This window comes from Dendropsophus ebraccatus, chromosome 2 (assembly GCF_027789765.1).
Source record: "Dendropsophus ebraccatus isolate aDenEbr1 chromosome 2, aDenEbr1.pat, whole genome shotgun sequence".
NCBI classification, from domain to species: domain Eukaryota; kingdom Metazoa; phylum Chordata; class Amphibia; order Anura; family Hylidae; genus Dendropsophus; species Dendropsophus ebraccatus.
Genome location: NC_091455.1, coordinates 89,211,609 through 89,224,040, shown reverse-complemented (window position 1 = coordinate 89,224,040; position 12,432 = coordinate 89,211,609). Strand labels below are relative to the sequence as shown.

The window sequence follows — 12,432 nt, the reverse complement described above, 5'->3', positions numbered from 1 at the left end:
TCTCAGTAGATGTGAGATCTGTAGCATTTTTTTCATGCGTGTCACACAACCAAATGTGTCGGCACATCTATTGCGTAAAGTGAAGTTCTCTACATGTATCTATGTATATTTAATTTTACAAATGAACTTTAACCCCTAGACCTATACATTAAGGGTTTGACAAAGGCTCCTGTGACCAGACGACCCATGCCGTACCTTAATGCCAGTATTTGTTACAGGTTTATAAAGGGCGCGTTCAGGAGCTGAGCTTGCTTCATGGCAGGTGAACGGGGCCAGACCACTTAATAACACATATTACAATGTTATATAACTTTGTAATGTGTGTTAATTAAACGGAAAAACGAAAATGCCACACTACCCCTTTAAAGCAGATGTACTAGCAGGTACATCACTTTAAAGTCTTTACATTCGACTGGCATCGATGTGGGGATGCCAGTGCTGCAGTCCTTATTTTGAATGGCGCCCAGATTTTTGCACACAGTGCCAGTCTATTCCAGGTGCCCGACCTAAAACAGTGGTTGCAGACCCGCCCCCAATGTGATGTTCTGCCCCTCCCCTCTGTGACGCAGCTCCATTAGAATCGATGCAGCCACATCATGGAGGGGTGGATTTTCGTCAGGCCAGTCAAGTGACCGAGAATAGATTGCCATCATGCACGGGCACCGCACCACTGTTCAAAAAAGGACCGTGGCATCGGCATCCCTGCGTCAGCCTATTGATGTAAAGATCTTAAAGCAATGTACCTGCTGGTACCATTCACTGTAAACGCCCCTGTAGTGTGATTGCGGGGGTCCCATTCTTTTTCCCTAACTGCCGAAGAAGTAATATTTACCTCCATACGGGCCTATAATACTGGACAGTCCTATGCAATGGTATAGCGTTGATCAGTATATGCGATCAGTAGTGGATAACAGCAGGTCAGTTTTGGGGCGGTAGCCCGAGATCCATGGCCACCCTAACAGACTTATACTTTCAGTAGTGTACTGTCTCCTGGCTACAATTTTGCACTAAATAGAGCAAAAGGCTGCAGCCTGGAGACAATTCAGTAACATTAGAAAGCAAACTGAAGGACCTTAACGTGTGACTATGATGTCCTGTACAGTCTGCACTATGGAAGGGAAATACTAAAGCTACAGGTATGTGGCAAAGGGACAGACAAGACAATTGGTACAGGCAGGGGTACAGGGTGACCAGTCTGGGGTGGGGGCAGGGGGGTACAGGGTGACCAGTCTGAGGTGAGGATTAGGGATACAGGGCTATCAGTCTGGGGGTGGGGGCAGGAGGATACAAGGTGACCAAGCTGGAGTGAGGGTAGGGTCATGGGAGCAGTGTGTGTGTGAGGAAAGGAGGTACTTTGGTGTCATTTGGGGTTTGATTTTATGTTGATGTCTGTGTATACAGGTCTGGTTGAGGTCTGGAATAATGTGAATTGAATTGGGAGGGTGGTAGTACATTTTTTTTTATAATTTAATCCCTTGATAACAACTATCTCCAGCCTTGCACCATAGAGTAACATTACACTGGGGCTCAAACTGGAGATGGATCAGAAAGCTCTGCCTCCTAATTCACATGTACAAACAGCAAGGGGCAGAGACAATGGCGCCTTTGTTAAGGTTACTAGGCACCAAATTTAAAATGGAAGTAATTTATAAAATTTTGTTTTTCTTAAAGCTTTCAATAAATTGTAAAAGTACATGGTAAATATGACATTATCTATCCCATAATAGGAACACCATGCTAGTGCTGCCATAGTTAAAGTGGGGTGTGGAGGTCTAGGCTTGGTGAACAGCCCAGGCCTATGGTAAAGTTAATCTGCCCTTGTATGCTATCCAATGATTGCATTTAGTAGTCCCCTAAGGAGAATGTGTTTAAATAAATAAATAAATATTCCAAAGCTCTTCCCCCAATAAAAGTTAAAATCAACCCCTTTCCCATTATACAAATAAAACACAAAAAAATAAAATAAATAATCAAATTCTATATTGTAGTATGCGTAAATGTCCAATCTATTAAAATGTAACAATGTTGTTTCTGCAAAACATATGTTTCTACAAAAATATGAATAATACTAATAAAAACTAAAGACCATGTTGCAAAAATGACATCCAGTACAGCCCTGTTGGTGAAAAATAAAAGTTATGAGTCACAATAGGCCAATTTTAATCATATTTTGCCAAAAAAGTTTTACTATTAAAAAAAAAACAAAAAAACATGGCTATTATTGTATTCAGACTGACTTATAGAATAACGATATCATATCAGTTTTAGCATAAAGTGCATTACTTAGACACAGGAACCCCCCAAAGGTTACATAATTGCATATTTGTTTCCAATTTCATCCCACAAATAATAATTTGGGGTTCTGCCATACATTTTATGGTAGATTGAAAGGCGCCTTTACAAAGTATACATGTTTCTGAAAAAAAACAAGCCCTTTACATTGGCCTAGTCATGTATGCCAATTTGGGCGTGGTCATGAAGGGGTTAAATGCTGTACCTTCATGTTTAAAAAAAAAAAAAAAAAAAAACGGTCTGGGAAATTAGTTTTGCCTGTATAGTGCAGCATGCTGTACATCTATTATTAAAAAATAATGTAGAGGTTCTTGTGTATAGCTGAAGTGGTAGGCATGGTTTTTAGTCCTGTTGATTCCTATTTCCCCACTGAGACCATTACCTAATGCTCCCCACATATTCCATAATGTCGCTGGCTTTGCAGAGGGAAGGTGTGGTTTTATTGTATTGACCATGCAATCACCCCATTGCAGTATACCTCAAACCTATAATATTCCTAAAGTACCATATAAAACTTCAGATTTTCACTAAACGCATCCTTTGTGATTCTGGACCAAATCCCTTTCTCCTCACTTCCTCAGAAATGTAGACATCAAATACATTTGTTGTGTATACTGAGGTGCCCTAACTCCCAACCAGTAGATATGAGCTAACATGATTCCAACCTAAAATTTATATAACACACTAAATTAATCAAAATGTTTAGCTGTAAACAGCGTCTGTGTCTTGACAATGGGTTCTGGTATGCTTTATTGTCAAAATCTTAGGTCTCATAAGTATAATGACATAGTACAAATATTAGATTTCACCTGACACCTCATCACTTAAAGGGGTAGGGTGGGGTTCTTACACGTTATTAGAGGCTTCACCTCTGGTGAATTATTGTTTTACTCCTCCTCACTTATCAGCCATTATACAAATTATACCCTCTGTTTAACTATAGCGCAAAATCTGTCAATGTACCTGCCTCTCATCTATCTCCCTGCCTGTCTGTGTACTTGTCCATGTGTTTACACATAGTGGTGCCAGGCTGTGAGCTAATCATTATAAAGATATTCAATCTGTAAATATCTGCTTCGTACAGCGAAAACCCCCTATGATGTAAGGCGATTGTGGACACTGATGAATTATGCAGCCTCTGGACTGAACACATTTGTCTAATATTATCAATTGAAGCATGTGCATAATTGCTAAACCAAGGAAACATAAAGAATATTCTAGTAATAACTTAATTTTACATTGTTGAAATTCTTCTTGAGATTAAAGGGTTTAATTTAGGAATATCTATCTATCTATCTCTCTATCTCTCTATCTATCCATCTATCTATCTTATTTCAGTCCAAGAATTCTGCAGCACGACCTTTTAGTGAAAAAAATCCAGAAGTGTTTTATTCCATAATCTGTAAAAAATTACATGCAATGTTTCCGTCTCATCACGAGACAGGTCTCATGATAAGACAGAAACGTTGCATGTAATTCTGAGTCTCTTACACTTACAAGGAACCTGGATAGATATGAAAAGTACAGCGTCTATTCCATTGGCATAGCTAATGTCTCCACGGGCCCTCAAGCAAGGGGACAACTTGCCTCCCCCCAATCACACACACAATGCCACATCACCCCAAACCTATTCCCCCATGCAGGGATGGGATAATTTAGTATTGACAATTCTCTACACAAATTCACCACATTTTTTTTTAATTGGGAAAACGAGGGGGGGGGGGATTTCAGTTATTACTATGGGTGGGAGTTAATATTTTTAAATGTTTTCAAATTTTTAATACACATATTTTAAGCGCATACTGATCAATGTAGTACTCGGGTTACCCAGGAGATGTTGGGTGCAGTAGTGTATATTATTAAATGTGATATACAGAAGGTTATCCAGTAGATGTTGAGTGCAGTAGTGTATAGTATTACATGTGATATACAGCGGGTTATCCAGGAGATGTTGGGTGCAGTAGTATTATATATTACATGGTATATACTGCAGGTTATCCACGAGATGCTGGGTGCAGTAGTGTATAGTATTACATGTGATATACAGCAGGTTATACAGGAGATGTTGGGTGTAGTAGTGTACATTACATGGTATACACAGCAGGTTACCTAGGAGATGTTGGGTGCAGTAGTGTATAGTATTACATCTGATATACATCAGGTTATACAGGAGGTGTTGGGTGTAGTAGTGTATTTTACATGGTATACATAGCAGGTTACCTAGGAGATGTTGGGTGCAGTAGTCCCCAGACACTCTCTGTAGCGACAGGTCCTGGTCACTGGTTGCCGGTTGCTTCCCCCCTGGTGGGGCCCCAGTGTTCTTTCTTTCTTTCTACAAGAGCTCTGAATGGTGCTGGGACCCGCCAGCCTTCCCCCTGTCCAGGAGCCCCTCTGTGAGCAGCCTGTCCTTCCTCCCTGCACACCAGGCAGGAGATGCAGCCATGGACACACAGCATTTCCTGCTGTCATGTGTCGGCTGAGCCCCACTGCAGGCCGGGCAGAGCTGGTTAGTTGGCTGTCTGCTCTACGCTATCTGCTGGGAGGAGAGAGAGCTGCCTGAGGAAATCTCTTAGGGATGGTGCTGTCCTGGTCACACAGGACGTAACTGTACGGCATCTGATGTGGAAAAGGTTGGGGAGAGCTGAGTGTGTATACTGTGGGCGGCCCTGCACCTAGCCATTTAGCAGCAGCTTGCTGCATCCATGGGTCTTTGTGACCCATGGATGGGCTGCTGCACCAACCAAGGTTAGGGACACAGAGGTGGCAGGGGCCCGTGCAGGCCCCCCTGGAAGGCGGGCTCGGTCGCCATGGCGACCGATGCGACCACTATAGCTACGCCACTGGTCTGTTCAGTAATGATGCAAATAGATTTTTATACTTTGTTTTTTCTTTTGGGGAGGTAGAAGACCATCTTCATCTTGTGCTTGTGTGTGTATAAAAGACATTTTATATTATCTCTGCTGGTTTAACATTTTTATAGTAAGATGTTCTCTGTTGTCCATACCAACCAATCACAGCTCAGCTTTCATTTTATCAGGCCTCATGAGTATTGGAAAGCTGAGCTGTGATTGGTTTCTTGATAAGGCACATTCCTCATGTAAAGACCCTATAACATGGGACGATTATCTGTTGAATCGCCCCATGTATAGGTCCATGTAATAAAGACAATAGTCAGCCAAGGAGTGAGCAATTGTTCGCCCATTGACTGATCGGTATCTTATAATTGTGCAACACTCCCAGTAATAGGTGATGTGGGGCCGAGAGCTGATTAAAGGGGTTCTTAGTATATAGAAAATGATGATAATGTTGTTTTTACTCCTCCACGCTTGCTTTGTGTCAACCTGCCGTCTCTGCATCCCCCACTGAAAGTAGCCACTGCTAAACCTGACCAGCTAATCACTTTCTGTGGTGCTGTCCAGTCTCCGACAGTGATTGGCTGAGTGGGCTGTCACTGCAGGGACTGGTTTGGCCAAGGCTGCAGTCAGCAGGGGGCACAGAAATGTGGCAGGAGAACGTGGAGAGGTAAGCATAAAAAAAATCTTTATTACCGCTTTAAAGCAAGGGCTGCACGGCTATTGCTAACTTCAGCCCTGCCCCAGTGATTATTGAGCCATCTAATACGTTTGATAAGTGAGCGCCGATCTAGCAGATCAGTGGTCGCGTACAGCAGAGTTGGGCCTTTTGTGTGCTTAATAAATTTCCCCCATAGTTTTTACCCTTTATGGTCCCTGTTATAATTCTGGCTTTGGACGTAGATGCTTTATTGTACATATCTACAATATGTAGAGCTAATACAACAAGCTATATGACACCTAATTAAGTAACCAGGTTTAAACTACTGAAAGGGTTAATATTTTCTACACGGTGTAACTTTGATAATGCATGTGTATTTGTTCGGGCTCATCAGTAGAGGAAGATGTTTTTATTATGCAAAGTACTTTAGAATTTCATTTCACATTAAGGCTGGGTTCACACTATGTATATTTCAGGCAGTATTTGGTCCTCATAGCAACCAAAACCAGGAGTGGATTGAAAACACAGAAAGGATCTGTTCACACAATGTTGAAATTGAGTGGATGGCCGCCATATAACAGTAAATAACGGCCATTATTTCAATACCACAGCCGTTGTTTTAAAATAACAGCAAATATTTGCCATTAAATGATGGCCATCCACTCAATTACAACATTATGTGAACATAGCCTTTCTGTGTTTTCAATCCACTCCTGGTTTTGGTTGCTATACAGCCTCACAAATACAGCCTCAAATATACATAGTGTGAACCCAGCTTTAAGTTGTGTATATAATGCAGTCATTTGTTTAGGATGTATACACTAAAGCAGAACAATGAAAAGAGGACACGTCTTCAACTGTGTCAAATGAGTGCCTTCAGCTCTAGAGGTTCATATTCAGAAAGTCCACTTCTGTTTACACTTATCAGAAATCTCAAGTTACTTGGTTCCAGCACAAAATGCATTTTTGCCTTGGTATGTGTCAAGTCAGAAGCAGAAGATATATCACTAACTAACTACATTCTTTTTCTGTTTGAGACATATAAAACTAGGTGGTAAAGGAAATAGCCAGGATTTTTCTTGTGTGTTACAACTCTGCTATAATACCACACGCAAGTAAAGCCCAAGAGTTGGACTGTTTCTGAAAGAATACAGCTATCCTATGGGATTGCGAATATTTAAAATAGCAGCTAGGAAAGCCTGCCATATTGGTAATTTTAGTACACCCCAATAAATGCCCAAAACAGTTTATTCTACTGGTGTCCACTGCTCAGTGCTTCCTAGTCTCCATCTTGGTTTTTATAATCAGACCCATGATTAGGTCAGGACTTCTGCAAAAATGTTCAAGTAAACTGGGGACAAGATATTCCAACTCCCAAGTCTCCTTTTCCCTGCATTGTAGCATCTTAGGTGAGTTAACCCCTTCATGTCAGCCATACACCTATATACATTCCTACTGCTAAAGGGGTTTTAATGTGTACTGGGCTGCTTTAGTGTGAGCAGCCCTGTACACAGTATCACAGAAGCCAGGCATAATGACAGGCTTCCGTGATCACGCAGCTTCCTTGGAAGTGTAAAAAAATAAACTTTTTTTTTTAAAATGGTATCCCCCACAAAAGTTTAAATCACCCCGCTTCCCATTATAGAAATAAAAATGTTACAAAAAGAAAATTGGCATCATGGCATGCATAATTGTCCGATCTATTAAAATAAAGATGTCCTCAAAATTTTTTTTTACACCAATATGATACCTATAAAAATTATTGATCACTGCTCAAAAAAATTACCCTCCAACCAGACCTGTAGATGAAAAAATAAAAGACTCTTAGAAGGTGAGGAGGAACACTGGTTTAATGTGACCTGGACATCCGTGCATCAATGACCTTTGGTCATGAAGGGATCAGAAGAAACTTGTGTTTTGACAAAAGAGGGCTGTTAAATAGTCCACCCCTCTGACCCTTGGTTCTCAGGGGCTATAGCTGGAGTCCTTGAATAGTGTGAAACTGGCTCATGGGTTGTGGACTGGAAATTATTGTATAAATACAGCTCAGTACAGGATCCCATTTTTTTAGCTTTTAACACTTTTGTCAAGTGAGAGTTCACTTTTCACAAATACAAATGAATAGAAATACAAAATCAAATATTTGTAGCTGCTTGTGGTAATAAAAAATGTAAATCTTGGTTCAAGCCATCTCACTGTATAGCATTACAAGAGGTCTCATGTCAGTTGGTTAGCAGGCGGTGTAGGACATCCTGGATGTTAAATAAAATGATTGCCTTAATCCCATTGACCTGCTGGAGATGCAATGCAAAGCAGGTTATGTACGTCCACATATGGTGGGAATGCAGGGTCATCCTCCCATATTGGAGTATGATGATAGCAGATATCCTATCCTTAAAGGGGTAGTGCGGCGCTAAACAATTATTCACAAAATAACACACTACAAAGTTACACAACTTTGTAATGTATGTGAATGGCCACCTTCCCTGTGTTCACCCCACCCACGCTAGACCCGGAAGTGTGGTGCATTATACTCACCGCATCTCGTGTCGACCCCCGTCCGCCATCTTGGGACAATGACGTTGTCTTCGGGAGGCCGGCCGAACCGCTTCATCTGTCCCTCATGCCGGCCGGCACAGTTATGCTCAGCCAATCGCGGCTGAGCTGCTCATGACGCGGCAGAGGGGGGCAGGCATGAGGGACGGATGGAGCGGTTCGGCCGGCCTCCCAAAGACTACGTCATTGTCCCAAGATGGCGGACGAGGGTTGACACGAGATGCGGTGAGTATAATGCACCACACTTCCGGGTCTAGTGTGGGTGGGGGGAAACACGGGAAGGGGGCCATTCACATACATAACATACATTTTTGTAATGTGTGTTATTTTGTTAATAATTGTTTAGCGCCGCACTACCCCTTTAAGTGTATTTGTCCAAAATCTCCCAACCTACCCCCCCCTTTACCTCCCCCGCCTGGGTCATACACCTTAACTTATTACCAACTTCCTCTGCTCCATTAAGTAGAACTTTATGGCTACAGCTCCTTCTGCCAGCAAACTCTGCTTTACTGGAGGCACCCTGGGCAGATTATCTTGCATTTCACCCATCTCCTCAACTGATATCCCACCCCTTCACCCCTGGAACCATTGGATAATCTTAATTCCTCACCTCTTTCATACACTAGCCCATAGGATTTCTCCCAGTACTGTATCAGTTATTTGTCACTTTGTATTTTTCTGTTTACCATTTATATCCCACATTGGACATCTGAGCAATGTTAAATGTTTTTGAGAAGAGAAAAAAGAAATTTAAAGTAAAGAGAAAAAAAAATTTGTACAATTTTGTTCACGAAAACCTTAGTGTATTGTCATTTTAGTTGACTGCAGGATAAGTTGTGTGTGTGTACATGAGGAACAGCATTACATACCTGCCCATTATATGTCTTGTATATGCAATTTTTTAGCAGATTTCTGCTCTGCAAGCTAAATCTGTGATTTTCAGTTCTCATAGAGTTTAAACACAAAGAATAATATCCATCAGTTTTGCGTCCGTGCACAGCCTAAAAGCAACATCAGCAGCGTGGAAGCCATGATGAAGCAATACTGACCAATTTAAACTGTATATAAAGCGAGAGAAGTTGCCGCTTAGCTTTCTCTCTGTCCGCCGTTTCCCCAGGCTCCCCCTTCCATCTTCCTCCTCCCCCTCCATAGATTTGTATTGTTTGTAATTTGATCCCTAAGCTAGCTGCTGTACATAACAAGCATGGTGCTACTCTGATTTTTCAGAGTGGAAGTGCAGAGCAGGAGATGTGATGTGCTAAACACTGTGTTCATGTCCCCGGAACCTGTCGGCCCCTTCCAGAGTGTCCATGCTGTACCTGAAAGCTAAATCAAGGCTTCTATATTACCACCCATACATTTCTAGGCCACTGTTCCTTGTAAAAATACTAGTGTTCCTGCTAACTACAGCTCCTTCTGTTCTATAACATTATGCTAAGAGCTTAGGTAGCATTTTCATGGTGATGGGTTCCTTTTAAAGTATAACTCTACAGCTGTTACAAAACTTCAATCCCATGAGCCACAAGTTAGGAAACTCTAATCTACATAGTATTGTCTCCTGAATATTATCCCTTGTCCACTTCTCTTTACTCTGGCAGCTTATTTTTTTTTATTATCAGCAGTTTACTGTTTAGACAAGGGCTGCTTTTGTCACGTCACCTCACCCTCTTACCCTTGATCATTTTGACTCTCTGCTGCTGTTTTTGCCCTTTCCTGCTCACATAGCACATCACAAGTCCCCCTCCCTCCCATGGTGTCTATAGTAATGTACCGTAAATGAGCCCCAATACACTTCCACCACAATCTCTTCTTTGTGTGAAATCCATACAGACTTGGCAGAGAGAAGGAAACTTACGAGTAGTTCCCCAGTGACCAAAGATATGAGGGAAAGGAAGTTAAGGGGTTAATACTGCTGGCAAACACCTGAAGTCTTGTCATGCTGTCAGAAAGTTAAAAAAAAAATCTGTGCACCATGCAGGGGACCTGCAGGAGTTTAGCAGCAGCAAGAGCCTAAAATTACCTTGTCAACACCTTGAAGGGGTTAATGTAACAAAACCATGCTGATTTTATAGTCCTTATCTGGTTACCTAAAGTAGCGGGTTGTGCTCCAAGCAGATAGAACCCCCAAACTCCTTAAAACAAAATTACTGACTTACAGTCCTTTGCAATGAGCTCCACATTTGTCGTCTATAAAAAGAGTGAGGAAGCTGAAATGAAGTTCAGGATGATGTTTTATGCTGTGTAACCTTGTTACAAATAGCCTATTGTCCGGCCGTACATTAGCTTCAGTAAGATGCAGTACCTACTTCTTTTCTAGAAACAGGTTTCTGACAGTAGCATGTTTGAGCGCCTGCAAGAATAGCTTATCTGCTAATTCCTTCTGCGGTATCCAACTAATGCTTTTGTGAGATTGTAAAATGAGAATACATTATGTGCATTGGACGCATCCAATTCCCTGTTCCTCAAGTGCAGAAAAACAGATGTCTTTCCCCCTTGAGAGAAATTGTTGTGTTTTTGGCAGGAATTATGTGACACTAAAATCAAGGTTGAAGTGAGGCCACTGTAAACGTCAACTGCTATTAGATACTTTCATAATTTGCTGCATACAGTTACTTTTGGTTGGTTAAGCCTAAAGAACTTTTTTTTGTTAGTAGTCATACTTTTTTTTTTTTTTTTTCATTTTAAGTTGTCATACTTTTAAAAGTCAGGACAGGACAGGTTAAAGAGGTGTTCCAAGATTTTTATGTTTTTTCAAAAATCATTCAACATTATTGCCTAAGTCAAGAAAAACCTCTCCATATCAATTTTTTTTCTCCATCAGCTTCTCCAGTGATGAAAAAGCTCTTTTTATATCTTGTATTGTTTGTTTACAAGCTGCTGTGTCTGTTTACTTACACAGCACACCCAGTGGCCAGAGTTGGAATTGCAGTGTATAAGGAGCTAGTCAAATGCCACATGTGCTGCAGCCTTAGGTTTTTTTTTTTTACCCAACCAAAATAAAATCATATTGAATTCTAACATTATAATGATTTGACTAAAATATATATATCTTTTCTATTTTAATTTTTTTTATTTATTAAGAATTAGATCTATTTTGTGGACTATTTTCCTCCTGCTTCACCAGCCTCTGCCTGTGGCACAATGATAGCTATCAGGATTACCATGCTCACTGACCAGGGTTCAGACCCAATCAGCGTTTGCTTTTTTCCCTCCTCATCTTATTTTCAAATGATGGCTTGTGCTAAGTAGTATGGTCATTGTAGAAGAAACACTGAGGGTATTACACAAACAATATGAATTTTCAAAGAAAATAATGCTCTATTGACTCGATACCTTCTTTTTTTTATTATATTGTGGCAAATAGATATGATGTCATTTTGGATAGGTAATACATGTATACAGATATCCATAGCAGTTTTAGAAGGTATAGAGTCAATAGGTAATGTCTATAGAGCATTATTTTCTTTGAAATTTCATATTGTTTGTGTAATACCCTCAGTGTTTCTTCTACAATGGCCATAATGTTTAGCACAAGCCATCATTTGAAAATAAGATGAAAAAAAAAAAAATCAAACTGTGACAGGATGTGAACTCTGGCCAGAGAGCATGGTAATCCTGACACTTACCATTGTACCACAGGCAGAGGCTGGAGAAGCTGGAGGAAAATAGTCCATAACAGTGTTCTGCCACACAGAGCTCATCTCCACCCCTGTCCCGACCTCCCCCCTCCACAAACGCTGAGGACACCAGCAGCAGTGTGCCCTTTGATATAGCAGAAGCAGCTAGCAGGAGTCCTGTGTGTGTGTGGAGGGGGGAGGGGTGGGTTAGGACGGGAGGAGATGATTTCTATGTTGGGACAGAATGAATGCACAAGCTATCAGGACGGCAGCAGCACAGACACACACAGCATGCCCCCTCCCAGAATGACTCTTTGATGTTCACTCTGTGGGTGGAGAGACTCTGTCTGTGCTGCTGCTGAGAGTGAGACACTGCTGTGACCTGCCCCTCCGTCTTCACGTGTCCCCCTCCCCTGGAGCTGACAGCCTAGTGTGTAGCCAATCAGTGCTCTGC

General features: G+C 41.4%; 1 protein-coding gene across 1 annotated transcript in view; it reads left to right on the top strand.

Moving 5' to 3' along the window:
* Positions 1-12,432, top strand: part of CDKAL1 (CDK5 regulatory subunit associated protein 1 like 1) — a 679,847-nt gene that overhangs the window by 451,992 nt on the left and 215,423 nt on the right. The gene's annotated exons all lie outside the window — the stretch shown is intronic.